A 26956-nucleotide genomic window follows, 5' to 3' on the forward strand; every position below is an offset into this window, starting at 1 on the left:
TGGACTGTATTGACTCTTTCCTCTCTATATTTTGTATTTTTGTCACCTTTATTCAGTTCTACATAAGAAGCTCCCAGTGTGTCCATATCCTAGTGTTTTCAATTGGACGAAACTCATTTGCTTCGTTCAATACTTACAAATTTTTTTTTTTTTGTATTTTTCTGAAGCTGGAAATGGTGAGAGACAGTCAGACAGACTCCCGCATGCGCCCGACTGGGATCCACCTGGCACGCCCACCAGGGGGTGATGCTCTGCCCACCAGGGGGCGATGCTCTGCCCCTCTGGGGCGTCGCTCTGTCGTGACCAGAGCCACTCCAGCACCTGGGGCAGAGGCCAAGAAGCCATCCCCAGCGCCCGGGCCATCTTTGCTCCAATGGAGCCTCGGCTGCGGGAAGGGAAGAGAGAGACAGAGAGGAAGAAGAGGGGGAGGGGTGGAGAAGCAGATGAGCGCCTCTCCTGTGTGCCCTGGCCGGGAATCGAACTCGGGACTTCTGCACGCCAGGCCAATGCTCTACCACTGAGCCAACCGGCCAGGGCCAATATTTACAATTTTTAAATGTATCCTTTTCTTCCAGGAACTGGACTTCCTATTTAGGAAAAAAGTGTGTAGTGGATTTGCACAAGCCCCACCCTGGTCCCCAGGCGCCCTTACTGGGACTGTGTACAATCCCCCGACTGTGGGGAGTGCTGGCTACCACCGCCCACAGCTGGCCCCTACTCTGGAAAATTGTCCTCAGGCAGTGGAAGCATCTCTACCCAAGATGCTACATTCATGCAGTGATTGACACAAGAGTACAACATACTGACCCCTTTGCTTAGGAGGCAACTAATGCTCCAGGGCTCCCCAGGAATAGGCTGAGCCCAGGCTCCAACGAAGCCCACATCCTTGCTCAGCTCCCAGCCCTGCCTGTCTGCTTGCTGCCCTGAGACCTTCCCTCGGGAAGTGGTCAGCAGCCAAATTCCTGCGTCAGGCTCTGCTTCTAGGATCCCAACTGGTGACAGCAAGATCAATGCCTGGCTTTTCTACCCTCTGTCGGCCAGACTAGGGTGTTCTAGCTCCTTCCACATGCCCTTCGTCACATTCAGATAATAGACTCAGTTACACTCGGTGCCAAAGCGGACTCAGCAGCAGTTCCTAGTGAGGGAAGAACCTGAAAGGGAGGCATGTAGGAAAAGGCCATCCTTTGAGAATTAATCCCCAAGTTCACTTCTAAAATTTTTTATTGATTGATTTTAGAGACAGTAGAGACGTAGGGAGAAAGAGAGAGAGAGAGAGAGGGAAAGAGAGAGACAGAAACACTGACTTGCTGTTCCACCCATGTATGCATTCATTGGTAGATTCTTGTATGCACCCCGACGGGACTCAAACCCACAACCTTGGCTTATCTGGACGATGCTCTAACCCAGTGGTCCCCAACCCCCGGGCCGTGGACCGGTACTGGTCCGTGGGCCATTTGGTACCGGTCCGCAGAGAAAGAATAAATAACTTACATTATTTTTGTTTTATTTATATTTAAGTCTGAATGATATTTTATTTTTTAAAAATGACCTGATTCCCTCTGTTACATCCGTCTAAGACTCACTTTTGATGCTTGTCTCGTAAGTTCGACAATTATATATATTTAAAAATACCACAGTTTTTACGCTGGTCGCATAATTTTATTTTGTGCATTTATCCATCCCACCCTAAAGGCCGGTCTGTGAAAATATTTTCTGACATTAAACCAGTCCCTGGCCCCAAAAAGGTTGGGGACCACTGCTCTAACCAACTGAGCTATTCAGCCAGGGCTTTTTTTTTTTTTTTCTTAATTGTTATAATCCCCAGGTTCATTAACTCCAGGACCTATGGAGTCTTGAGTTTTTGCTTGTTTTGTTTGTTTTGTAAGGACGGAAGGTTCAGTTTCTCATATATGTGTTAAATCTCTTAGTAAACAGATTTTCTCAGGTCTAAGCTCTCTCAGGAAGAATAGTGAGAAGTCACGGTCAGAATTGTGGGTCTCAGGAATATCTCAAACACAGTGACGGTGGTGAAAGCAGATTTCAGAGCTAGCCTTGCCTGGCAGGAGCTGGGGCAACAGTGTCCTCCCTTCTGTGGGGCTGCGTCCCGCTCATTCTATTTCTGCCCGCCTGACTTGTCTTCCTGTTTCCAACTGACCTGGGGCCATTATGCTCTGCGTTCTGCTGACCTGCTGTCGCACAACAAATCATACTGTATTACTTTGGTCTTGTTTGCATGCTAACTAGCAGAATCTCCCAGATTTCTGATTCCAGGTCCCTGTCTCCAATTTAGCTCAGATTAACTTTTCTCACCGGATTTTAAGTTACTAATTGGCCAGCTTATGAATAGACTGCACAGGGGTCGGTAGCCTCCCGGCAGTGCCGGGGGTTGGTGGGCGAAGTCACACAGTATACAACAATTAGGTCCCCATTCAGTAGGACGGGGAGAGGAGGCACAATCCCCAGAAGGGAGATATGGGCAGAGATGTCCCATAAAATTTGTAACACAGGATGCTGATGGATAAGGAGCAGCTAGAAAGGAGTTTTCACTTGATTATTGTAAGAAGAGGTACTTGGGGAAGTTGGGAGGTGGATCACGTGCCATTAAATCAACCAGATAAACTATAGGGGAGTAATCTACACTATTAGTAACCTCCCCTCAGATAACCTGTAATGTCCCAGCCTTTAGAGACATACTGTCCCATGTGGTAGCCACTAGCCACATGTGACTATTAATATTGAATAAAATTAATTCAAATGAAATACAATTAAAAATTCAGTTCTTTGGTGTTAGTAACACATTTTAATACTCAAAAGTCACATATGGCTCATGGCTATTCATTGAAAGCTCAAATATCCAACATATACAGGTCCTGTTGAACAGTCCTTTATTTTTTTTAAGGTTTTTGTTTTTACTTAAGGGAAGATATTTGAAGGGTTCATTTCTTTGGAGTCCTTTTTTCTCTTTTCCACTAAATATGATAATAAACCCATACTGAGTCTTTTTCCTGGAAACACATTAACGACCTGGTGCCAGATTCCTTCCATCTGTTGTAACAGGAAGGACACCTGGTATTTTGCAGTTATTTTTAATGCAATAAGATGTCAGGCACACTCAAAACATGCCACATCCTTCTGTGTCAAGATTTCCCTCTTGCCCATGCTGTTCTCTCTTTTGCGTGGGGGAGGGTTTTGCACAGAGGTGAACAGGTAGGGAAGAGGAGGAGGTGGACATTATCCTTTAAGTCTCTATAACTTAGAGTCAGAAGGGATATCTGGGGTGTTCCTATATGTACTCACATGGTCACAGGTAGCAGTGATGGGAATTATAGTTTCTAACCCGAGCTTCCTGTGGCTAGGAAGATGGTTTTGATGGGGGGAAGCGGCACAGTTAATTGTGTGCCACAGTTGTTGTTGCTTAAATGAATAACTCAACTTTTGAATAACTGATACACAATGATGACTACTCAGTTGTTCCTCCACATACTGCAAGTGGTACTGCTAAGACATGCCTCCCTTGCCTATTTTTTGAGAGACTCTTTAATAAAATAATTAGGGCAGTGTCTTCATGAATATTTGTCTGATTTTAAATGTCCTTTAGACTTGTGTTTATGAGGTTCTGATACATAACATGAAGCTGAAGGCTACAAACCTCTTTTTATAAACAATAACTATCCTCTGTGTATGACTGTTGCCTTTGGTACTGCCAAGGATGCGGGATGATAACCATAGAAGTATGTGAAAGAAATCATTAAAAACAGCAACAGCAGCATTTTTCAGGGATTTGGCATGGTATTGGGGCCAACTTGGACTTGGTGAACATGTTAAGGACACTACTCTTTTAGGGATTCTTGCTGTATTGGCCAAGAGTTTGCTTAAAGGCTTTAATCACTGTAAAAAAAATATAGAAGACTGGATAAAGAAGATGTGGCACATATATACCATGGTATACTACTCAGCCATAAGAAATAATGACATCAGATCACTTACAACAAAATGGTGGGATCTTGATAACATTATATGGAGTGAAATAAGTAAATCAGAAAAAAACAAGAACTGCAGGATTCCATACATTGGTGGGACATAAAAACGAGACTAAGAGACATGGACAAGAGAGTGGTGGTTATGGGGGGCGGGGGGAGGGAAGGAGGGAGAGGGGGAGGGGGAAAGGGAGGGGCACAAAGAAAACTAGATAGAAGGTGACGGAGGACAATCTGACTTTGGGTGATTTGTATGCAACAGAATTGAATGACAAGATAACCTGGACATGTTTTCTATGAATGTATGTACCCTGATTTATTGATGTCATGTTATTAAAATTAATAAAAATTTATTTATTTTTAAAAAAAAACAGCAACAGCAGCAGCAAATACTCTCCTGGGGTGTTTTTTTTGTTTGTTTTTGTTTGTTTGTTTGTTTGTTTTTTTGCGAAATGAAATGGTATACCTCATAAATTAAAAAATTCCTAGTCAAGTTCCATTGTCCAACTGAAATGTTTCTTTCTGGATAGATTATACTGTACTAGTGACAATTTCCAACCACTTTTGATGCACATCTTGTTAATCTTCAAAGCCCAATTTTCACAGCATCAAACAATCATAGAATCTGAGAGCTGAATTGGGTCATTGGAAATCTGATTCGCTGTAGGAAACCACTGAGGGTTGAATCTCCTGTGATCACTTTGAGCACATATAAAAGAGGATGTCGATGCGATGAGCTGCTTGGACAGATAAGGGGAAGTGCTGAGCTTCTTTTAATTTGGAATAAATTGCTGCATCTTGGGTAGGATATACATATTTTCTCTTCCAAGCATTGCTTCGATGACATAATTCAGTTCCAGAGAGGAGTCCTCATTCTAAGTCAAGATTTCCGACATGTTGTCTGGTGATCTTAGTCGAAGGCACTTCTCTGCCTGTGTCTGACCTTGTAAACTCTTTTATCATAGGATAAACTATGCAGTCATTTGCATCTGGCTTTCATTTTTTTCAGTCAACATCATGTTTGTGAAATGTATTAAACTTTTCTTTTTTCTGTGTGTGTGTGACAGAGACAGAGAGAAGGACAGATAGGGACAAACAGGCAGGAAGGGAGAGAGATGAGAAGCATCAATTCTTTGTTGCAGTTCCTTATTCTTCTTAGTTGTTCATTGATTGCTTTCTCATATGTGCCTTGATGGGGGGGGGAGGTTGCAGCAGAATGAGTGACCCCTTGCTCAAGCCAGCAACCTTAGACTCAAGCCAGTGACCATGGTCTTCAAGCCAGTAACCTTGGGCTTAAGCCAGCAACCATGAGGTCATCTCTATGATTCCACGCTCAAGCCAATGACCTTAGGGTTTCAAACCTGAGTCCTTCGCTTCCCAGTTCGATGCTCTTATCTACTGTGCCACCGCCTGGTCAAGCTATATTAAATTTTTCCTTACAGTTCCCTCTTATTGCTATAGAGCATTCCAGTGTAGGAATATACCACGATTTGTTTATGCGTTCTTCTGCTGGTGGGCACATGGGTAGTTCCCAATTTGGGACGGTTGAACAAGTAGCCGATGAAAGCTAGTGCATATAAATAAGTAGACATGGAAAACAAGGGCTTCAATCCTCTTTTTATTCAAAAAAGCTCTCCTCTTCTACTGAGGGCATCTATTTTAAAACTGGCCCTCTCAGTGGTAATGTCAGTTCCCTATCTTTCCTTATTCTTCTTAGTTGTTCATTGATTGCTTTCTCATATGTGTCTTGATGGGGGGGGGGTTGCAGCAGAATGAGTGACCCCTTGCTCAAGCCAGCAACCTTGGGCTCAAGCCAGCAACCATGGTCTTCAAGCCAGTAACCTTGGGCTTAAGCCAGCAACCATGAGGTCATGTCTATGATTCCAGAGAATAAGGGTAGTCTCTGCTGAGCTTATATATTTCATAATTCTGACGTTATAGAAAATGGGAACAATAAGCTCCTTTTCCATTTTAAAAGAGCTGGAAATCCCACCATTCTCCAACAAACCTACTCAAATTAAACAGTAGTAATAAGTTGGAGAGGAAAATGATTTTGGCATTTTCCAAAGACTTGAATTTCAAGGGTTGTTAATATGCATAACAGAGAGGGGGAAATGACAATGCTATTTAAATAACCATCACTAGACCTTCACACTAAGTACATTTTAGACTCAGTTTCAAGATGCAGAAATTAGGAGTTACTATTCAGGCAATATTTCCTTCCTTGAGATTATCTTACTGGGCCAACCAGCTGCCATAAAGGGTTGTTCCATAGGAACTCTAGGCCAAAGTCAAGGTTTGGTGAAAACAAAACATTGTCCCAAAACACTGCTCTTACCACTGAATTGTTTTATCTTATTGATTTATATAGATAAAGGCGCAAACCTTCCTCTGTTACCATATATCGCAATAAAGTCAATCTTCTAAAATATACAACAATTTTATTAACAACTTCCTTGGCAATCTTTCTTAGGAGTCACTGCTGGAATTTTGTATAGTGGCTACTAATCTCCACTGTTGCTACTTCATATTTGTGTCTCATTCTTTGGCTTATTAAATATAATGTAAAAAAACTATATGTTAAAAGCCAGAAGAGTTTGATACGAGCCCTATTCTGCCATCAGCTAGCCAAATAATTTTAGGCAAATATTTTCATTCTAATACTCAGCTTTTTTTTTTCTTTGAAATGCAAGGGTAATGCCATTGTTGACACCTAGTATTGATATCAGAAAAACATGACATGTATATTAGGGTAATGCTCATTGTCATACATTTAAACCCCAGAGTTTCATTAACTTCCTCAATATAATATTATTCCTGTGTTGCATGAAATCTGGTGCAAATGTTCCTGGTTAGCAGGAGAGTCTCCTCCATGCAATGATTCAGGGACCCAGGCTTTTCCTACCTTGAAATTTTACCACCTCTGTGCATTACATCTTTCTCTGCACCAGACAACACACACGGTAGCCCTGATCTGAAACTGACTTCACTTCTACGCACATTTCGTTTGGAAGAACAAGTCACATGGCAATACCTGGATACAAAGGGAGCTAGGAATATAGTCCCAGGCTGGGCACCCACCTCTTGGGGTGGGCTTCACATTACAGAGGGGGAAATTAGGTGAAATCCATGTGTATTGCAAAGCATTTTTTTGTTCTTGCTATAAACATTTAGTTACTTTTTTTTCTGTAGCACTGTCATTCCATGCCAGCATCCCATAGTCACATTGAATGTTATCATGTTAACATAGAAGGGATTACCAGAGTGTGGTCACAGGCTGAAATACAGTCGCATTAATGCCCAGTTTACGGTGTACACTACTGCCAATATTTTGCTAAGGTAACAAATAGTTCTCCATTAGGTAGGAAACAAACTATGCTAAATCTTAAACCACCAGATGTAGAAAAATCTATGTTCTGCAGGAATTGAAGAGTGACAGTGAGGGACATTAGCAGATACGGCCAGGTTTCCAGTGCAGTGTATTGGTATCGACAGGCAGCCTCTCTTCTAGGTCCGGGGAGGCCGCAGAGCACCCCAAGGAGGCCGCAGAGCACCCCAAGGAGGCCATACGAAGGAGGCCGGCCCTACATGACCATCTCACCACTATACTACCCATTGTGATCTAGGAAAATGAGCACAACCAGATAACCACGTCTGAAATCAAATATTATTTCAGTTCAGGTCCCTTAATGTTCCAAATACAGTACTCCCATTCCACCCAGAGAAAATGAAAGCCTTGCCGTGGCAGATGGTGCCCTAAGGGACTGCTTTTCAAACTCAGCTGTGCCCCAGAAGCATGTAGAGAACTTCATAAAACAGAGATGTTCGGGTTCCACCCCAGGGTTGCTGATGCAGGAGGTCTGGATTTGCATTGTTACCCAGCTGCCCAGTGATGCTGGTGATGCTGGTCCGGGGCCCGTGCCTGAAGAATACTGCCCTGAGCTGTCTGGTTCATTCCATCTGTCCTCATGTCTGTCCTTCACTCTTTCTCCTCCAACTCACTAGCCACCTTTTGTGAACGCACCAGGCGTGTCCCCAAGTCCAGGCCTTTGCGCTTCCTGTTGCCTCGTGCTTGAACTGTTTGCCCAGCTATTTTCATGGTTTCTCATGAGACTTGGACCTTTCGGATCTCGGCCCAAATGTCACCTTTTTAGATACACCTTCCCTTCCCTGACCACACAATTTAACATTTCTCGTCTGTCATCCAGCACCCATTGTCTTCCTTCCCTGCCTTTCTCCCCCCTCCCCAGGCCTTCTTCCTCTCTGACACACTAAGTGATTTACCTATTGATTTGTATGTGTTTCTCTCTCGTGGCTGTAATATGAGCCTCATAAGGGTGGCCAGGATCGGGATCTTGGTCTGTTTCCCTGTTGAGTTTTCAGCACCCCAAACAGTGCGTGGCTTAACAGGTGCTCAATAAAATATATGTTGGAGAAAAGATGAAGGGAGCACTAAGGGAAGAAAGACTACAGAGTCAAGTTAAACTTGCTCCGCAATAGATTTAATTAGCTCAGAATGCAAATCCCATTTCCCACGCACACAGGCAGTTTGCTGTACAATTTGCATTTTAGAATTCCGAAAGCCTTCAGCGCCTGCTTGCCAGCATTAGCCTCAGGCTCTCCTGGGGTTTGAGAGCCTCAGGTGACAGACGCTAAATGAGATACTCTGGAACTGTCTTACTTAAGGTCTGAGTGGGCAGCTTCAGGTCTGGAAGAAAGTTATGGTATCGGGGGCTAATTGTAGTTGTTTTTGCTATTGTTATTTTTTGGGCCCTTCAGCTGGTCTGATTTGGGTTGCACCAACATTCTTTTTTATTTTTAATTGTTATTTATTAATCTTTAAAGAGAGAGGGAGGGAGAGAGAGAGGGAGAGAAACATCGATCTGTTTCTCTATGTGCCCTGACCAGGAATCAAATTGGCAACCTCTGTGCTTCAGGATGATACTCTAACCAACCGAGCTATCTAGCCAGGACGGCACCAGCATTCTGGCCCTCTTTTTTTTTTTCTTTTTTTGTCATACTTGCTGTTGTGTAGAAGCAATCTGAGTAGGAGAGCTGGAAGGTCAGTATTTTACCCTAGCACAGGGTTTTCTTTGCATGGAAACTTCAGTTTAAAGCTAACACACCATCACAAGTTTTGACCAATATTCCTCAACAGGGCAGAGTTTCTTAAACCCAATACACTATATCAGGGGTCCCCAAACTTTTTACACAGGAAGCCAGTTCACTGTCCCTCAGACCATTGGAGGGTCGCCACATACAGTGCTCCTCTCACTGACCACCAATGAAAGAGGTGCCCCTTCTGGAAGTGCGGTGGGGGCCGGATAAATGGCCTCAGGGGGCCGCATGCGGCCCGCTGGCCGTAGTTTGGGGACTCCTGCTTAGTCTATGTGATTGGAGATTTTAGAAGTAAGTAGCTAGCCAACTTGTTCTTCCTATAGTCTCAAGCAGGTGTCCAAATCCATGACAATCGCCAGCTATGCTAATAACTTAATTTTAGAAATAAGACAAGTGCTATCGCTCAAGTGAAGCCCATATTCTCACCAGGAGGTGGTGGTAACATATGACACTCAGATGAGAAAGAACAAAATTAGGCAAGTGTTTGTACAGCCCATCTGACCAATCTAAATAAAGCAAAATTAAGGTGACTTAAAGTTCTTTTGCTGCATGTGAAATTCCAATGCATTGCATTTTTTTTCCTTGGAGACTAAAGTGTCTAACGTTATTAAACTTGACATTGTTTCCAGTTGCGATTTATAGGAGATCTGATTTTGATTGCCAGCCACATATGCACGTGCATAAACACAAGCAATTCTATTTTCAATAGCCCGAGGAGTTTGAGAATTACAGTATGACAACTACCACAATATATTTCATCGCTTCTGTTGCAAGGACATTTAAAATCTTTATATCCAATAAGGGAATTTGGAGGCCTTTGTACCTGTTGTAGAGGCGTGTGTGTAGCTCCCTGCAGAAGCCTTTTAAAGAGAGGATGGGGATCTCAATGTGCTGTTCTGAATGGGTGAGAGCCAGAAATTGGAGTAGTCTGCTAATTGCCAGATTTAGAGATTACTCTCCATGGTATGGTAGAGCTGGCCTTCCTGGGCTTAGTGACAGCCAGTTATGCATATCTTTTAAAAATTCCTTGTTGGCCCTGGTCGGTTGGCTAAGCGGTAGAGCGTCGGCCTGGCATGCAGGAATCCCGGGTTCAATTCCTGGCCAGGGCACACAGGAGAAGCGCCCATTTGCTTCTCCACCCCTCCCCCTCTCCTTCCTCTCTGTCTCTCTCTTCCCCTCCCGCAGCCGAGGCTCCATTGGAGCAAAGATGGCCCGGGCACTGGGGATGGCTCTGTGGCCTCTGCCTCAGGCGCTAGAGTGGCTCTGGATGCAACAGAGCGATGCCCCAGAGGAGCAGAACATCGCCTCCTGGTGGGCATGCTGGGTGGATCCCGGTCGGGCGCATGCGGGAGTCTGTCTGACTGTCTCTCCCTGTTTCTAGCTTCAGAAAAATGAAAAAAAAAAATTCCTTGTTTAGCAATGTCAGGTGGTAGCTTGAAATCAGACATAAGGGGAATACTTGCAGCACAGAAATTGACAAATACTACAGTCAAGGCTTGATTGTCCCCACCTTAGCCCCTCCCCATTGTTACCAGCTCACCGCTGTTACCAATCGTGGTAGACTACAAACATGGTCCTAGTTCTCTGTCTCTCCCTGTAGCCACACCCTTTGCAATGTCACTTTGTAGCTCCTTCCTTTAAGAGGTGGGGTCTGTTTCCCCACACCTTGAATGGGGGCTGGACTTATGACTTGTACTAGTTATAGAATATAGTGGAACCAGTGGTGTGCCTGTTCTGAGCCTAAGTCTCCAGAGGTCTCGCTTCTGCTTTCTCTCAGAACCCTGATACCACTGAAACAAGCCCAGGCTACACTGCTGAAAGATTAGGGTCCATGTGGCCATCCTAGACCCATTAGTCTTCAGCCAACCTATAGCTACCCATGGAACACCTGAGTGAGCACAATCAAGACCAGAATCACTTACCCGAGCTCAGCTCAGCACAAAATGCCAGCCCATAGTATTGTGAGCTAAATAAATGGTTGTTGTTTTAAGTGGTTGTCTTTGTTATGCAGCAGAAGCTAACTGATATACTAATGTACTCACAGTTTCCAGTAAGTTTTAAGCAAATAAATGTCAGAGGTATTGCCAGGATTGAGATATGGGCTGATGTGTAACTGGGAAACTCTACTCCACTTAAAGACTCACTTAGAAAAAGAAAATGCTTTTTGTATCAAGTTTTCTACCTGTTACACACAGGAAGTTGATGAGGATAATTGGGCATTAGTATCAATGGAGTAGAATATGAAAGGAAACTGGAGCATAGGATTTGTCTGTCTCAAGATGGTGGGCCATCCCATTCCCCACTTTTATCAATATTGCTCCAGCCACAGACTGCTTCTATTGCATAAATAAGGCTTCTTGGGGTCTCTGGTGTTCCTTCTTTCTAGAGTACACTTGATCAGCTTTGGAAGACTACATCTTTTTGTTCATAACTACTGAACCTGACATATTCTTCACCCATATCCATATCACAAGGAGCCACACAACGATTTTCCTCAAAGTGACTCTACACATTACTATTCAATAGAAATATAAGGTGAAGTACATATTTAATTTTAAATATTCTAGTAGTAGCCATATTTCAAAATGTAAAAGAAAAGTGAAATAATTTAATAATATATTTTAAAATATCATTTCAATACAAAGTTAATGTAAAAAACTAGTAATCATCAAGACCACGAAAACCTGCTCACTATTGTTTATACCAGCTTTATTTATAGTAGTCAAAAAAAAGAAACAACCAAACTATCCTTTAGTAGGTGAATGGCCAAACTGTGGTGCACCATATCATGGAATACTACTCAGCAATGAAAAGGAGCTAACTATTGATATATAAAACAATGTGAATGAATCTCGAGAATATTATGCTGAGTGCAAAAAAAGCCATTCTCAAATGGTCATGCGCTGTATAACACCATTTATAAAAATCTCTGTATTAAAATTTATAGAGATAGAAAACATTACAGTGGTTGCCAGGAGTGAGGAGTCGGGGATGACTATAAAAGGTAGCATGAGGGAAATCTTTGTGACAATGGAATAGTTCTGTATCTTGACTGTGCTGGTGCTTATACGAATCTATACATGTGATTAAATGGCATAGACTATATGTACAGATGGTATCAGTGTCAAACTCAGTTTTGATATTGTACTATGATTGTGTAAGATGTACCTGGCAGGGGGAGGGGCACTGGATGAAGGCTACACAAGACCCCTGTATATAATCTTTGCAACTTCCTGTGATCCTATAGTATTTTAAATTAAAAAGAATATTTAAACACATATATGTGAAATGTTTTTACCTTCTTTTTACACTAATTTCTTCACAATTTGATGTCTCTTGTACACTTACTGCACAAGTCAGTTTGGACTAGCCCCATTTCTGGGGTTCAATACTCATGTGTGGCTAGTGGCTATTATATTGAATAGGACAGCTCTATCATATGGCCTTCTTTTGTTAATGTCATAGTACTCTTTATAGTTCAATGTTTTGTTTATTTCTTTTCTTTGCTACAGTACTACCTAAAAATTGTTGAGTACCCATTGTGTGTCAGATAGTGTTTTATGTGTTTAATGACATTAACTTATTAAATATTCACAATAATCCTTTGACATAGATATTAATTATTAACTGTGAGAAAACCAAAGCGTAAAGAGGTTAAGTGATTTGCCCAGTTAGTGGCAGAGCCAGGATGTGAACTCTGAAGACTGACTCTAGACATCTCCATGCTTGTCTGTCTTTCTCCTCCACTAGAAAGTCTCACCTCTACTCCGTAAGGTCTGGCCCCGCCCCCATTGTTGCTTTCCCTACAGTGCTTGGTACACACGCAGTACGTGCTTCATAAATATTTATCAAGGAGTGACAAAAACCTATGAGGAAGAGGTTTTAGGGCTGGATTCTCTGGCCCATTCTGCCCACGACAAGTGCATGTTTAAGTTGGACTCCTTAGAAGCAGACCTTCTAAGGATTTGGATGCATGACAGCGAATCTTACCCTGTGAGCTTCCCATCTGGTTAAACCACAGATTATTCCAACAAATACTTACTGAGCACCCTCTGTATGCCGGTCACTGAAAAGATGAACATCAATTTAGGGCTTATGGACTTTACAAGGAAGACCAAATTGGCTTCTCAAACACATCGGTAAAAGAGGAAAATGATCAGGCTTTCTGAAAGCCAAATTGCCAGCATTTAAAAAATTTAACCATACATGCTGTTACAGGCTGAATTGCATGTTAAACTTCTAACTGCCAATACCTGAGAATGTGACTATATTGGATGATAGTCTTTAGAATTATTTAAGTTAAAACGAAGTCATTAGTGTGGGCCTTATTCCATATGATTGGTGCCATTACAAGAGGACATTGGGACACAGATTGGTACAGAGGGAAGACCGTGTGAAGACAGACAGAGGACAGCCATCTACAAGGCACAGAGCAAGACCTCAGGAGAAACTAACCCTACTGGCACCTTGAGCTCAGATTTCCAGTCTGCAGAACTGAGAAATAAAGTCCAGGTGTTTGAGCCACCTGGCTTGTGGTGCTTTTATGTGGCAGCCTTACCCTAGGGGTACATATGCCTTTCACCACAATATTTCCCTATCAGACATTCTGAGTCACAGTACTGCTCATATTTATGCGAATGATCTGTACACCAGGATTCTCACTAGAATATTGTTCTGAAGAGTCAAAAAGACCTTAAGTGTTAATCAATAAATGTATCGATAGATGAATTATAGTACGTTCCATTTTCTAAAATGCTATTGCTTTTAAAAAAACAAGTGTTGATATGTGAAATGGAAAATAGCCAACATTCTTTGTTTGTTTGTTTGTTTTGTTTTTTTTTAAACAGCCAAAATTGATAAAATGGCACCAAAAGCTAATCCCACAACAGCATACATAATGTGGTCATGTTTATGTATGGAAATTCAGGGAAAAAGGCCAGGTTTGGGATTTTGCAATGAGAATGGGTGTGGCTATTGACTTTTCGCCTTTATTGTTTGAACTGTCACAATCAGCTCTTGTTCATGCATTACTTCCTTGCTTTGTAATAGTACTTTTTATAGCAGAATAGTTACAAAAGGGACTGTGCAGAGTGTAGGAGGAGAGGGATTCTGAGGTTCAAAAGTGGCCTCCCTGAGGGCGTGGTTTTTTATATGAGACCAGAGGGAAAGTGGGGTGAGGTCTGAGATGAGATGGGGGGTGGGCATGGGGAGTGACTAGGGTAGGGCAGGAGGAGGCAGAAGCGGGAGAGGGCAGAGGGCCTTTAAGGCAGTGGTGATGACTGTGGACATAAAGCTTAATGAAGGGGAGAGGATGTCATAAAGACAGGAGAGGTATTCGAAGAGTGGACCCAGGGAGCCGTGTGAGCTGTTAAGGGGAATTTGGCTCTGCTTTTAAGGTCAATGAGAAGTCACAGAAAAGGCTGAAGAGAGAAAGAGCAGGATGCAATCATACTTACATTTTAGCAAGTTTGGTCTGCCCGCAGGGCAGAGGGCTGCTGGAAGGCGGCAAGATTAGTTGAAGGGAAGCTTAGCTAAAAATCTTGTTAGTGGCCTAGCAGCAAAATGGTGGTGGCAGGGTAGTGACAGTGGGTGTGGTAGACATAATAGGGGCCCTTCAGATGTCTGTGTCCTAATTACTGAGATCTGTGAATATGTGAGGTCACATTGCAAAGGGGGATAAGGATTGCAGGTCGATTTACAGGTGCTAATAAACTGATCTTAAGATAGTCTATATAGATGGGCACAGTGTAATCACAAGTGTCCTTAAAAGTGCACCAGCCAGGCAGAAAGGAGGGTCAGGCAGAGCTGTGTGTAAGGAGGCACAATCAGAGAGGTGCAGTGTAGCTGGCTTTGAATAAAGAGGAAGGCTCCAAAGCCAAGGGATGCAGGTGGCCTCTAGAAACCGGAAAAGGCAAAGAACCAGGTTCTCCCTTCGAGCCTGCAGAAAGGGGCACAGCTCTGTGGATGACCGGATTTTCACGCAGTGAGACTGGACCTTCAGAATTGTATGATAATGAATTTGTATTGTCTAAGCTGCTGTGTCTTTGGTAATTTTTACAGTAGCAACAGAAAACTAATGCAGTGGGAATTCTGACAAATACATAGATGGAATGGACATTTGGGGAGCAGAACAGGAAGGAATTGGTGGTGATGGATGTGCAGGATGAGTCCCAGAATTGGCTTCAGCAATTTGATGCAGCGTGGTAGTATATAGTAAGACTGAGACATCTAGGGAAGGAACAGGTTGAACAAGTAGGACAATAGTGACTTCAGTTTTGGAGATGCTGGGGGTCAAGAGTAGAAAAATCCAAGAGATTTGGTTGAATAAAGCTGGAGCTTAGGAGAGAGGTCAGGGGTCACTGGTATAAGAAGGACCTGAACTGGTGCTCTAGGATAAGACCTGGTGAAATATTAGCTTTTGACTGTAGCATTTAACGCATTGCTCTGCAATTTTTTGAGTGCCGACTCTTGATGCTATCCTATAAAATATGATTTTGTTCTTGCTACTGCCTAAACATTATGTTATCACTCTGGACAGTATGAAAAGGATCACAATTTAAATATGTTCTTCTCAAAGTATGCCTTTGTCAGTCCTGGGTTTTAGGTGATGAAAAAATGAGATGGATGAACAGTAGCCAAGATGGAGAGTTGAGCTAGACCAGTGTGGTCTTGCAATGTTTAAGGTCCAGACAGTGTAAGGTGGGTGAATGGATATGATAAATCTAAGTTTATCCACAGGTTCCAGAATCAAGACAGACTCAGAAAGCATGGATGAGAAAGAACTAGCAGATAGGTGAGATCCAACCGACTAGATCCGTGAGAAGTGCCTGCGAGAGTCACACAGTAGAGGACAAATAAGATTCAAGAAGTCAGATATGATGGCTGAGTTCAAATCCAAAGGATAGGAACTGGAAGCCAGAGACAGATGCACAATAGGGGCATCTGAAAAAGGCGTTCCAGCTGTTGAGAAGGCAGCTGGTTGGATTAGGGTTCAGGTCAGAAGAACAGGCACAGAGCCACTGGACCACAAGTGTCTGTGCAGTACGCACGGGGACCAGGCAGAGAATTAATCTGTGCTGGTGCGGCATGCTTTGAAACAGTATTTTTGGAAGCGCCTGTGGAGCCCAGTGATGATCCCCTGGGTGATGTTCAGGGGACATAAAGGAATCCCAGGAAGGGAAACCATGTCATTTATATCTTCTTGGCTGTGATGACATTATTTTTCTTAGATAACAACTTTTATTTTTAGATTATATTATGAACCCATCCCAGGTTTTATTTTTTTTGTCTTTTCCTCTGAATCCCAAACATGTGACTCATGCTCTATTTTAACCTAAAAGCCTGGTGAATCTTTTGTTCCTGATTCTGAGGCTGACAAATGCATCTCTGAACGATGACATCTCAACATGTATGTCGATAGTGTGGTTGGTGCCATCCCCACTGCAATGCAATTTTTCCAGTGGCCATCTTTCTTCTACCAGTGATACATTGGTCATTGAATCTAAATTATACAAACGCAGGTAGGTATTTCAGAAGTACTTAAATATACATTATTACATTTACCAAGTTCTTTTACATAGGTCTGAGGGTAAGGAAAGAAAAAATTTCCTCATAAGGAAGTCCACGAGAAAAGAGTCACTCTTGAGATGTACATTAGTTTTTAATACTGTGCTTTGAATCTAAGAATCCAGTTGTCTGGCTGGCTGAAAACCCTGCTAGTCTAGTAATTCCACTGGCTTTTCACTGAAGCCATAGGGCTTGCATGCATACCCCTAAGTAGTTGTCTGTGCCAGAGGTTAGACCAGTACCATTTTGATGGGAGGGGGGATATAAACAAAAGATTGTTTAATAGATCAGCTCCAGCTCTGCTCATCTGGTCCCTGCCCCACCCCATCTTCCACATGCCTCCTCTCTGCTGACTGCTTCCTCCCAAGCAGTCAAAGCTCCTGCAGTATGTCAACGTAAGAAATGTCAAAACCTATAGAAAATTTTATGAGATTATCTGAGCCAATATGATGACACATGCTGGGAAGCAAAATCTCAAATGCTTTAGGGAATAACTTTTGCTGTTTCTTTTATGCATGTGAAATTAAGGAGATCACAGAAGGAAGGTTCCATGGAGGTAGGGGAGAGCAAGGCAGGGAGTTGTAGGTTACTTGAGATTATGCGCTCTTTTGAGGTTGGACCTCTTGGCAAGGGGTTCCTGAAGAGAGGCATTTTCAAAGGTGTGTTAACCTAGATCAGTGGTTCCCAAAGTGTGCGCCAGGGTGCACTGGTGTGCCCTAGAAGATTTCCAGGTGTGCCCTAAGGTATTCCAGAGAAGTATGTTCCTGTTGGGGATTAAAAAGCCAACAGGGTTTTGGAGTTTAGATTTTTGGGGGACAGAGGTATAGGAAATACAACCGTAAGCTGACAGTCTGCCCAAACCCCCACCTCTCTTTTGGGGGAAAGAGGTGTAGGAAAAACAACCGTAAGCTGACAGTCTGCCCAAACCCCCACCTCTCTTGCCTGATTAGGTTGCAAAAGGCTGTTAAGCTGTGGTGCTGGATTGTTTACACTACCCCCCATGTTCCCTGGAAAGACTGAAGGCAAGTTTCTTCTATCTTCTGTTTGGTGTAAAGTTAAGATGATACGTAGGTGGAGGTTTAAGATTGATGACTAAACATAAGGAATTGTCTCTTGAAGCCTTTAGGATTTCTATGAAAGAAGAATATGTGCCCTGGCCGGTTGGCTCAGCGGTAGAGTGTCGGCCTAGCGTGCGGAGGACTCGGGTTTGATTCCCGGCCAGGGCACACAGGAGAAGCTCCCATTTGCTTCTCCACCCCTCCGCCGCACTTTCCTCTCTGTCTCTCTCTTCCCCTCCCGCAACCAAGGCTCCATTGGAGCAAAGATGGCCCGGGCGCTGGGGATGGCTCTGTGGCCACTGCCTCAGGCGCTAGAGTGGCTCTGGTCGCAACATGGTGATGCCCAGGATGGGCAGAGCATCGCCCCCTGGTGGGCAGAGCGTCGCCCCATGGTGGGCGTGCTGGGTGGATCCCGGTTGGGCGCATGCGGGAGTCTGTCTGACTGTCTCTCCCTGTTTCCAGCTTCAGAAAAATGAAAAAAAAAAAAAAAAGAATATGTGGCAATATCTAAAAAAGCTTTGAACATTTTACTACAATTTTCAACATCCTATTTATGTGAATTAGGATTTTCTACCCTCAATACAATTAAGCGTAAAAAGAGAGGAATTCTTCAATGTATTGAAGAGGAAATGAGAGTTTGCCTTTCAAATATATGCCCAAACATTGAAGAAATTGCTAGAACACATCAGGTTTGTGTTTCTCATAAACACAAGAATGAAAAAACTTAACACATTCATGCAGGGACCTGCCGAATTTACTAAATCTTACAAAGAATGTATCTATATATATAAAAAGATAATATTTTTTTCATTTTTAATTTTTTAACCCCTCTTTTTTATGAATTCTAAAAAGCATAACTCAAAAACTGTAAGATAAAAATGTTTTTTAATGTCAGAATAAATTTAATTTTGTCATATTTATTTCATTTAATTACCATAAAAGCATGCTTGGACTTTTTTTTAATATTTGACTTAATTATTATAACATATTTCTCAGAAATTTGTATATAGTGCACCTACAATTATTTGTAGGATTATAAATGTACCCTGACTTCAAAAAGTTTGAGTACCAGTGACCTAACCTAGATGCACAGAAATAATAGACAGGGCTTTGCTTGAGGCAAAGATCAGCCTTCACTAAAGAAGTTATATGCCTGGGGTATGGCTGCTCACCATGACCTGCTCAGTTAGGAGTTGATTATCAGATTACCCTGTGAGGCCACTTTCTAGAGAAATACTTTGTCCATAAGTATATCCTTATTATTATTATCATTATAAAATATACTCAACATAAAATTTACCATTTTAACTATTTTTAAGTGTACAGCTCAATGGCATTAAGTCTATGCTCGTTGTTGTACCACCATCACCACCTTTCATCCACAGAACCTTTTCATCTTCCTAAACTGAAACTCAATAAACAACATGTCCCGTTTCCCCCAGCCTCCAGCCCTCGCAATGCCCTGCTCTTTTCTGTTTCTGTGAATTTAAATACTTTAGGGGCTTAGTACAAATAGACTTGTACAATATTTGTCCCTTTGTGTCTAGTATTTTTACTTAACATTGTATATATATATATTTTAAAGATTTTATTTATTTATTATAGAGAGGGAAGACAGAAAGAGAGTGAGAGAGAGAGAAGGGGAGGAGCAGGAAGCATCAACTCCCATATGTGCCTTGACCCAGGAAGCCAGGGTTTTTGAACCAGCAACCTCAGCGTTTCCAGGTTGACGCTTTATCCACTGCGCCACCACAGGTCAGGCTTAACATTGTATATTAAAAGTTCATCCACAATGTAGCATGTGTCCCAAATACCTTTTTAGTAATTTTGAATATACTGGAAAACTAATACCTTTTGAATTTTATCCCGAGGCCAAAATTCTATTCAAAACCCCTTATGAGCATACCAACATTTTGAAAAGAACAGGTATTTCCCATCAGTATGTCACTATTCTTACTGATGATTCCAGGTCTACAGAGTAGTAAAGAATGTTATTAGTTGTAAAAAAAACATAATCACCAGGCACATATATAACAAGTTATACTTTGAGCATGAAAGTTGAAAATGGAATTCATAGCCCTAAAATTGACTTCTTGAGCCAAAAGTATTTGGGAGAAAGCAAAATGTTAGTGGCAATTTTCTGGGCCAGTAAGCATGTTTGCAGTCAGATACAGTTTGAATATCTACCTGCAAGATCACTTCATTTTCTACACAAACATGCAGAATGTTTTTTTTTTTACCAATTCTCTCCCACATGCTTGTAATAGTTAATATTATGTGTCAACTTGACTGGCTAAGCGGTGCCCAGGTAGCTGGTAAATATTATTTCTGGGTGTGTCCATGAGGATGTTTCTAGAAGAGATAGGCATTTGAATCGGTGAACTGAATAGAACAAATGGCCCTCCCCAATGTGGGTGGGAATCCTCCAATTTTTTGGGACCCACATGGAACAAAAAGAGAAAAGAGGGGTGAATTTGCTCTCCCTGCTTGAGCTGAGGCATCTGTCTTCTGCCCTTGGACATTGATGCTCCTGATTCTCATATCTTCAGACTCAGAACCAGACCAACACCATCAGCTCCTAATTCCCAGCCTGTGGACTCGGCTGAATTACACCCCTAGCTTTCCTGGTCCTCCAGGGGCCAACAGCACATCAGGGGACATCGTGGCCAACATAACCGCACTAGCCAATTCCTATAATAAATCCTGTTGGTTATGTTTCCTGGGACGACGTTGATTAATACAATGCTTATGCCACAAGCTGAGGACATATGAGCTAAGAGACTTTCTAGGGAGGCTAGAGATAGGAGGCATTTGTTTGTCTTGTCTGTCATATGGGGTTTCTTCACATGTCTCCATCTGTCTGCTCATCTAGTTGCAGATGTGCAGTTCAACAATCAGAGAAAATATGTATTTCTTTCCCAAACTACACACCACTTACAGTGGATTTGGCTAAGATGACAGTGAAAATCTCGGAGCATTGCATTGGATTTCCTTCCATATGAAACATGCCAGGGGGGAAATCACTCCTCAAAGCAGTGTGCTTTGCAAGAAACTTTAAGAAAAGGTGAATCTGGGGTCTGTTTGCTATCCTCCTCTAGGAACATAACTAATTTAGCGGAATAAAGGAAATTCATGTAACCCATTGTTTCCCAGATTTAATTGACTAAGTAATCCCTCCCTCCCAGTTCCCCTTATGGAGAGCGGGTGCTCCCAGGAACGCTCTTTAGTTAATACTGAGTCGGACTCACTGGTGAATGCTCACATGTGTGTTTAATAATGAAACAAGGATATTAGGCCATTGTAGATATTAAGTATTAAAATGCCTCATCATAAAGCCGGTAGCAGATTTTCTGTACTAAGCAGTGTCTACAATCTCAATGGACTGAGAGAATGCTGCAGAGAATAGCGGTTTTGTACCTTATTTTATACATCACAATCAAAGGCGGAGGCGTAAAGACGGTTACATGAAGTTCATTGGTGGTAGATGAATGAGGTGGGAGAAAGCAGAGAGGGGAAGTCTCTGAGTCTGGATAAAAAGTTAAACTGATTAGCACATGCTTGTTTTACATGAGGGGGCATAGGATAGTTTACATTTACAGCACAGAGGGATGGTGTGGTGGAGAACAAGATGACAATGAGGGGTCCATGTTCTGGTGGGAAACTGTGCCCTGAGGACTCTAGAGAAAGGGGGTGACTCTGACATCCCAAAGATGTGTTACTGTGGAAGCAAAAAGACAATAGACCAGCTCAGTTAAGATAGAGATTGACCTTTGTCAAGGAAGATGCCCACCTGGGATATGTCTACCCCGGACTCACTTTCAGTTAGGAAGTTTTCATTTCAGACCATTCTGTGTGGCTACTGTAGGTCTCTGGGTTTGTAAGGCCCACTATGCAGGCCTCCCCTGAGCTTGTCAAGTTTGCTGTGAGGCCTTTTTCTATCTACATTCCTAAATGGTTCTGGAAGAGCGGCTGGAATGCAGGAGCAGGAGGAGTAGTCCCTGCTCTTGGTTTACATGGATGCTGGACTCCAAGGGACTTCTGTTCTGTGTTAGGGGTTGTCCTGGCTTCCAGTACTCTCAAGTCCTCCAGCCTTACCTGCTCAGTGACAGAGTTCTCTTCCGTCCCCAAGAAAGGGTCAGAATTTCTGGGGAGACATGAGAGGACCCAAGAAACCTCCAAAATCCCCTGGTTACCTCTCACTATAGCTCACCATATCCACCAACCTGTATTTCCCGGGGAATGGGGTTTCCTAAGAAGGGCAGCGGCGTGTCCAGTAGAGAAGGCAAATGCAGGGCAGCAGTGCCTCACCCGGTGATGAAAAGCATGTGCTTTGAGGTTCTGAGTCTGTGGCTTTGCCAGTTTCTCACCTGGGCTCTGAGCTTCTGTAGAATGGAGGTATGATAATAACCCTTCTCGTGCAGGAAAGAGTTAACATAGCAAGCCTGGGGACTGCCTATCTCAGGAAAGCCTTTTTGCTAGGTTGGCCATTGGCTGGCCCCTGGGAACCTGGGTTTTAGGAGGGTTCCCATCATTCCCTGATAAGAATGGCTCATTGTGAAAACAGTATGACTTATGCTAAAACCTTGCTTTCATCTGGAGTCTGGCATTTTGGCTCAGACCAGGCAGAGGGTGCCTGTGTGACCGGCACCCAGTGAAATCCTCAGGCACTGCACCTCAAAAGTACTTCCCTCCCTGGGAGACATCATTTCACATGTGTTGTCACGGTCAGCACTGGGGGCATTAATCATGTCCCGTGTGAGTGCACTGGGAGAGGAACCCTGGAGTCTTGTGCCTGGTTCCCTCCAGACTCTGTTCCATGTGCTTTTTCCCCATTGCTGATTTTATTTTGTGTCCTTTCACTGTGATAACTCACAGCCATGAATCTGAGTATATGCTGAGTCCTATGAGTTCCCTACCTAATCAAACCTCGGGGTGGTCTTGAGAACCCCTAAGATAGGGTTATTGTGAATTGTGAGATCATACTCACCAAACATTTAGCATCAGGCCAGGTACAGACTGAGTGTGGACACATCAGAGAGAAGAGACCATCTCCCAAGCAGATCTTCACTTCCCCACTATGTGTCCCACGGCTCCACGGTGCTAAGAAGCACCCAGACTTTGTCTCTGTCTTTGCTCTGAGTGTGGGATTCCTCACTGCTGTCAGAGAATGGCCATCACTCATGGGCTGTCACTATACACCACGGAGATTCTCCCTCTGCGTTTAGTCGAGTGTGAGTTTGACAGAAACGTGGCTTTAGGATTTGGAAGTTTTTTTATTTCAGTGGCTTCTTCTATAACTCTTTAACTCATACTGATTAGACCACAGAACTGTATTTATTACCATATAGGTTGCAGTTGTATAGAATCACAGGATGCAACATAATTCAGCCCTGCCCCCCCCCCAACCTGTCTTATTGAAAAACAAGAAGGTATACCTGACCAGGTGGTGGCGCAGTGGATAGAGAGTCGGAACGGGACGTGGAGGACCCAGGTTTGAGGCCCTGAGGTTGCCAGCTTGAGCGTGGGCTCATCTGGTTTGAGCAAAAAGCTCACCAGCTTGAGCCCAAGGTTGCTGGCTTGAGCAAGGGCTCATTCAATCTGCTGTAGCCGCCCAGTCAAGGCACATATGAGAAAGCAATCAATGAACAACTGAGGTGCTGCAATGAAGAATTGACTCTTCTCGTCTTTCTACCTTCCTGTCTGTCTGTCCCTATCTGTCCCTCTCTCTGTCTCTGTGTCACACAAAAAAGAAAAACAAAAACAAAAAGTTATCCATTCATTAATATTTTTTTATTTTGTACTATCCCTTGAATGGCATAGGTACCACTGGGAAATTCAGTCAGGAAGAGAATAATAAGACATGCTAAAAATATTTGGCCTAGCATTTTCAGTGCTTGTTCAGGTATGAATACGTGCAAAAGAATGCTTCTCAAATGATCTCGCTAAATGATTGTTTTTAAAAAATGGTCATGAAGTTTATTAAAATGTCAAGTGGACTCAGCCAACACATAATCAAATTATATTTTCCAGTGTATTTTTATTTTCACTAAATAACACCGAGAGAGGGTACAGAGAGTCACTTACTTATATGGCGTAATTTCCTGGCCACTGAAAACATTCCGGGCCCTCCCCCAACTCCAGACAGTAGCTTCTCTGAGTTAACACAATTGTAGAGCAGCTAATACAGTCCCCAGATTGGACACTGTTACTTGAGACTTTTAAGCAGCAAAGACAGAAAGAGAGAAGTGAGCATTTGAAGATGCAAAGTACAGGATAATCTTCAGGCCTCTGCATTCCTGTGCCAATCAGCTTTGTCCCATGCAACCATTTACTCCAAAATATAATGGCATTAAACATCAGACATTTATCTGTGTTCTGATTCTGCAGGTCAGCACTTCAAGTCAAGCTTGTCTACATGGGTCTTATGCTGGTTTGCCTGGGTTCACCTAGTGGTCAGCAGCTGGCCAGCTAGGTGGCCCTGCTTGCAGAGCCAGTTGGTGGCTGTCCTTACGGGGGACAGGGCTGTGGTCTGTCATCCTCCGGCAGGGTAGCCTGATTCCCATGCTGGCTGTAGGTTCCATGAACAGTGAGAGGGCAAGAACCAATGTGCAAGTGCTTTGCACACTGTGTCATGGTTTCGCTTGTCCCGTGGGCTACAGCAGATTACATATTCAGGTCCTGAGTCGATGTAGGAGGGAGACACCCACCCGAGGGCGTGGACACGGAGCCGTGGAATTACAGGGGCAGTCCTGAGGCAGTCTACCACAGCAGGGTTCCTTCACTTCTTCCCACTTTGGCTTAGGTGCACTCGAACGGGTAAAATCAGTTGACCAATACCTCTTAACCTCCTGGTAACCCTATACTTAAAGAATTAAAAAATATATATGTAGTTACGTTTCCAGGAGAAGCAACATCAAGACATTTTGAGCTCTTAATCATATTTCATTTGTTCCTCATTAGCCCCTTATATGAGTTTTCCTAAATGAGTCTGAAATAAACACCAGGAAGGCTGGGGAAAAGGACTTCGATGGAGTCGGGGAGTTAAGGCTGGGAAGGATCTGATCATTTATTTGAGGGAGCCAGTGCTGTGAACTGAATATGACCCTCCAGAATTCCTGTGTTGAAGTCCTAACTCTCAAAGTGATGGTGTTTGGTGGTGGGACCTTTGGGAGGTGACTAGCTCATGAGGATAGAGCCCTTATGAATGGGATCTGGGCCCTTATTAAAGTGGCCTGAGAGATCACCTTGTCCCCTCTACCCTGTGAGGTTACAGCCATCTAGAAAGCAGATCTTCACCACACACTCAATCTGCTAGCGCCTTGATCATGGACTTCTAGCCTCCAAAACTGTAAGGAATAGCTTTCTGTTGTTTATAAGCCACCCACCCTCTGATGCTTTATTACAACAACCTGAACAGACTAGACATCCAAGGAGAGGATATAATGGGAGCTTGAGAAAACTGGAAAGCAACAGGAAGACCCCGCTCGCCAAGCAGGGGTTCTGTGTACAAAGAAGAAACAGAAGTTTTAATGCCGGATGGAGAGAAGAGAGAGAAGGAAGGAGGGAAAGAGCAAGGGAAGACGTTAACATATATGGAGTTGTGACCCCAAGTGCTACTCACTGAATGAATAGATTCCTGGTGATTTTAGTCCATCAGCAAGTATATTGTAAGCCTTATTATATGCCAGAAACTGGCAATTAGTGAGAAAGAAGAAGGCAGTGTCCCCTCTCTTGTGGGTCTTACATTCTAGTAGGAAAAACAGACGCTGTGCCTGCCCACTGTCACCAGTAATGAACGTACAGCAAGTGGATACTCTCTGAAGACTCTGTACACAGAGCTGGAGGAGTGTGTAATGTATCTGTTCAAGTATGAGGACTAAGGTAAAGCTTCCCCAGCAAAGCAACATGGAAGCCAAAACATCGCCTTGTAAGATGCCCATAACAGTGTGGTCAGGATCCCGCAAATGTTCCTGATTGTCCTGCTCACAATAATTCAGAGAAGGATCACTCAAGATCACAAGGAATAGCTGGTCTACTTGGGACTCAAACCCAGGTTACCTTACCTGTTTTCTGTATCATAAAGCTCACAGTGTCTATTTTACACATTTTCTAGAAGTATCTGGGTCACAGGATATGTTCTAACTAGGTGAACTACATGTATTCAAACGGGTAAAATATATTGTAAAAAGTTCTAAATATAATGCACAGTGAAAAGTGGGTCTTTCTCCCTGCCCATCCCCCTCCTCCCTAGCTCCCTGCAGGCAACGCCAGTCAATTTTCTTATATTTGTCCAGAGGTCTATTTAATACCTGTAGTACCTACTTTGTGCTAGGTGCTTTTCAAAGTCGTTTACAGATATTTAACCCTAATAATAATTTTATGTGATGAATATACTTCTTGACTCCATTTTTCATGTACAGTTACTTGTCCCTCAGTATCCATGGGGGACTGGTTCCAGGAACCATCACAAAGAAAAGAGTCCTCAGATGCTCAAGTCCCCTGGAGAAACTGGCATAGGATGTGCATGTAACCTACACTCATCTTCCCATATGCTTTATCATCTCTGGGTTACTTACAATGCCTAACACAGTGTAAATGCTGTGCACATAGCTGTTATTCTCTCTTCTGAGGGAATAATGAAAAGTCTGTATGTGTTTAGTACAAATGCAATCATAGTGCAGAGGCAGCCATAGGCCTAGCTACATAGTACATGTCAGACACACATCACTTAAAAAAAAACAACAACAACTCTTGATCCACGGTTGGTTGAATCCATGGTTGTGAAACCCGGGGATACAGAGGACAGACTCTGTGCACATATTCTATTTTCCCACACAAATGTTTTAGATTGCAAGTGCCCAGGATCGCCGGCTCAATCCCAAGGTCATCGGTTCAAGTGCAGGTCAGGGCTCATGTAAAAAGTAATCAGTGCCTGACCGGGTGGTGGCACAGTGGATAGAGCGTTGGACTGGGATGCGGAGGACCCAGGTTCAAGACCCCCGTGTTTGCCAGCTTGAGCGCGGGCTCATTGGGTTTGAGCAAAGTTCACCAGCTTGAGCCCAAGGTCGCTGGCTCGAGCAAGGGGTTACTCGGTCTGCTGAAGGCCCGCGGTCAAGGCACATGTGAGAAAGCAATCAATGAACAACTAAGGTGTCGCAACACACAAGGAAAAACTAATGATTGATGCTTCTCATCTCTCCGTTCTTGTCTGTCTGTGTCTATCCCTCTCTGATTTTC

General features: G+C 43.2%; 1 protein-coding gene across 2 annotated transcripts in view; it reads left to right on the forward strand.

The window, feature by feature from the left end:
* Positions 1 to 26956, forward strand: part of PAK5 (p21 (RAC1) activated kinase 5) — a 277050-nt gene that overhangs the window by 150654 nt on the left and 99440 nt on the right. The window lies entirely within an intron of this gene.

Source organism: Saccopteryx bilineata, chromosome 6, assembly GCF_036850765.1.
Source record: "Saccopteryx bilineata isolate mSacBil1 chromosome 6, mSacBil1_pri_phased_curated, whole genome shotgun sequence".
Classification (NCBI taxonomy): domain Eukaryota; kingdom Metazoa; phylum Chordata; class Mammalia; order Chiroptera; family Emballonuridae; genus Saccopteryx; species Saccopteryx bilineata.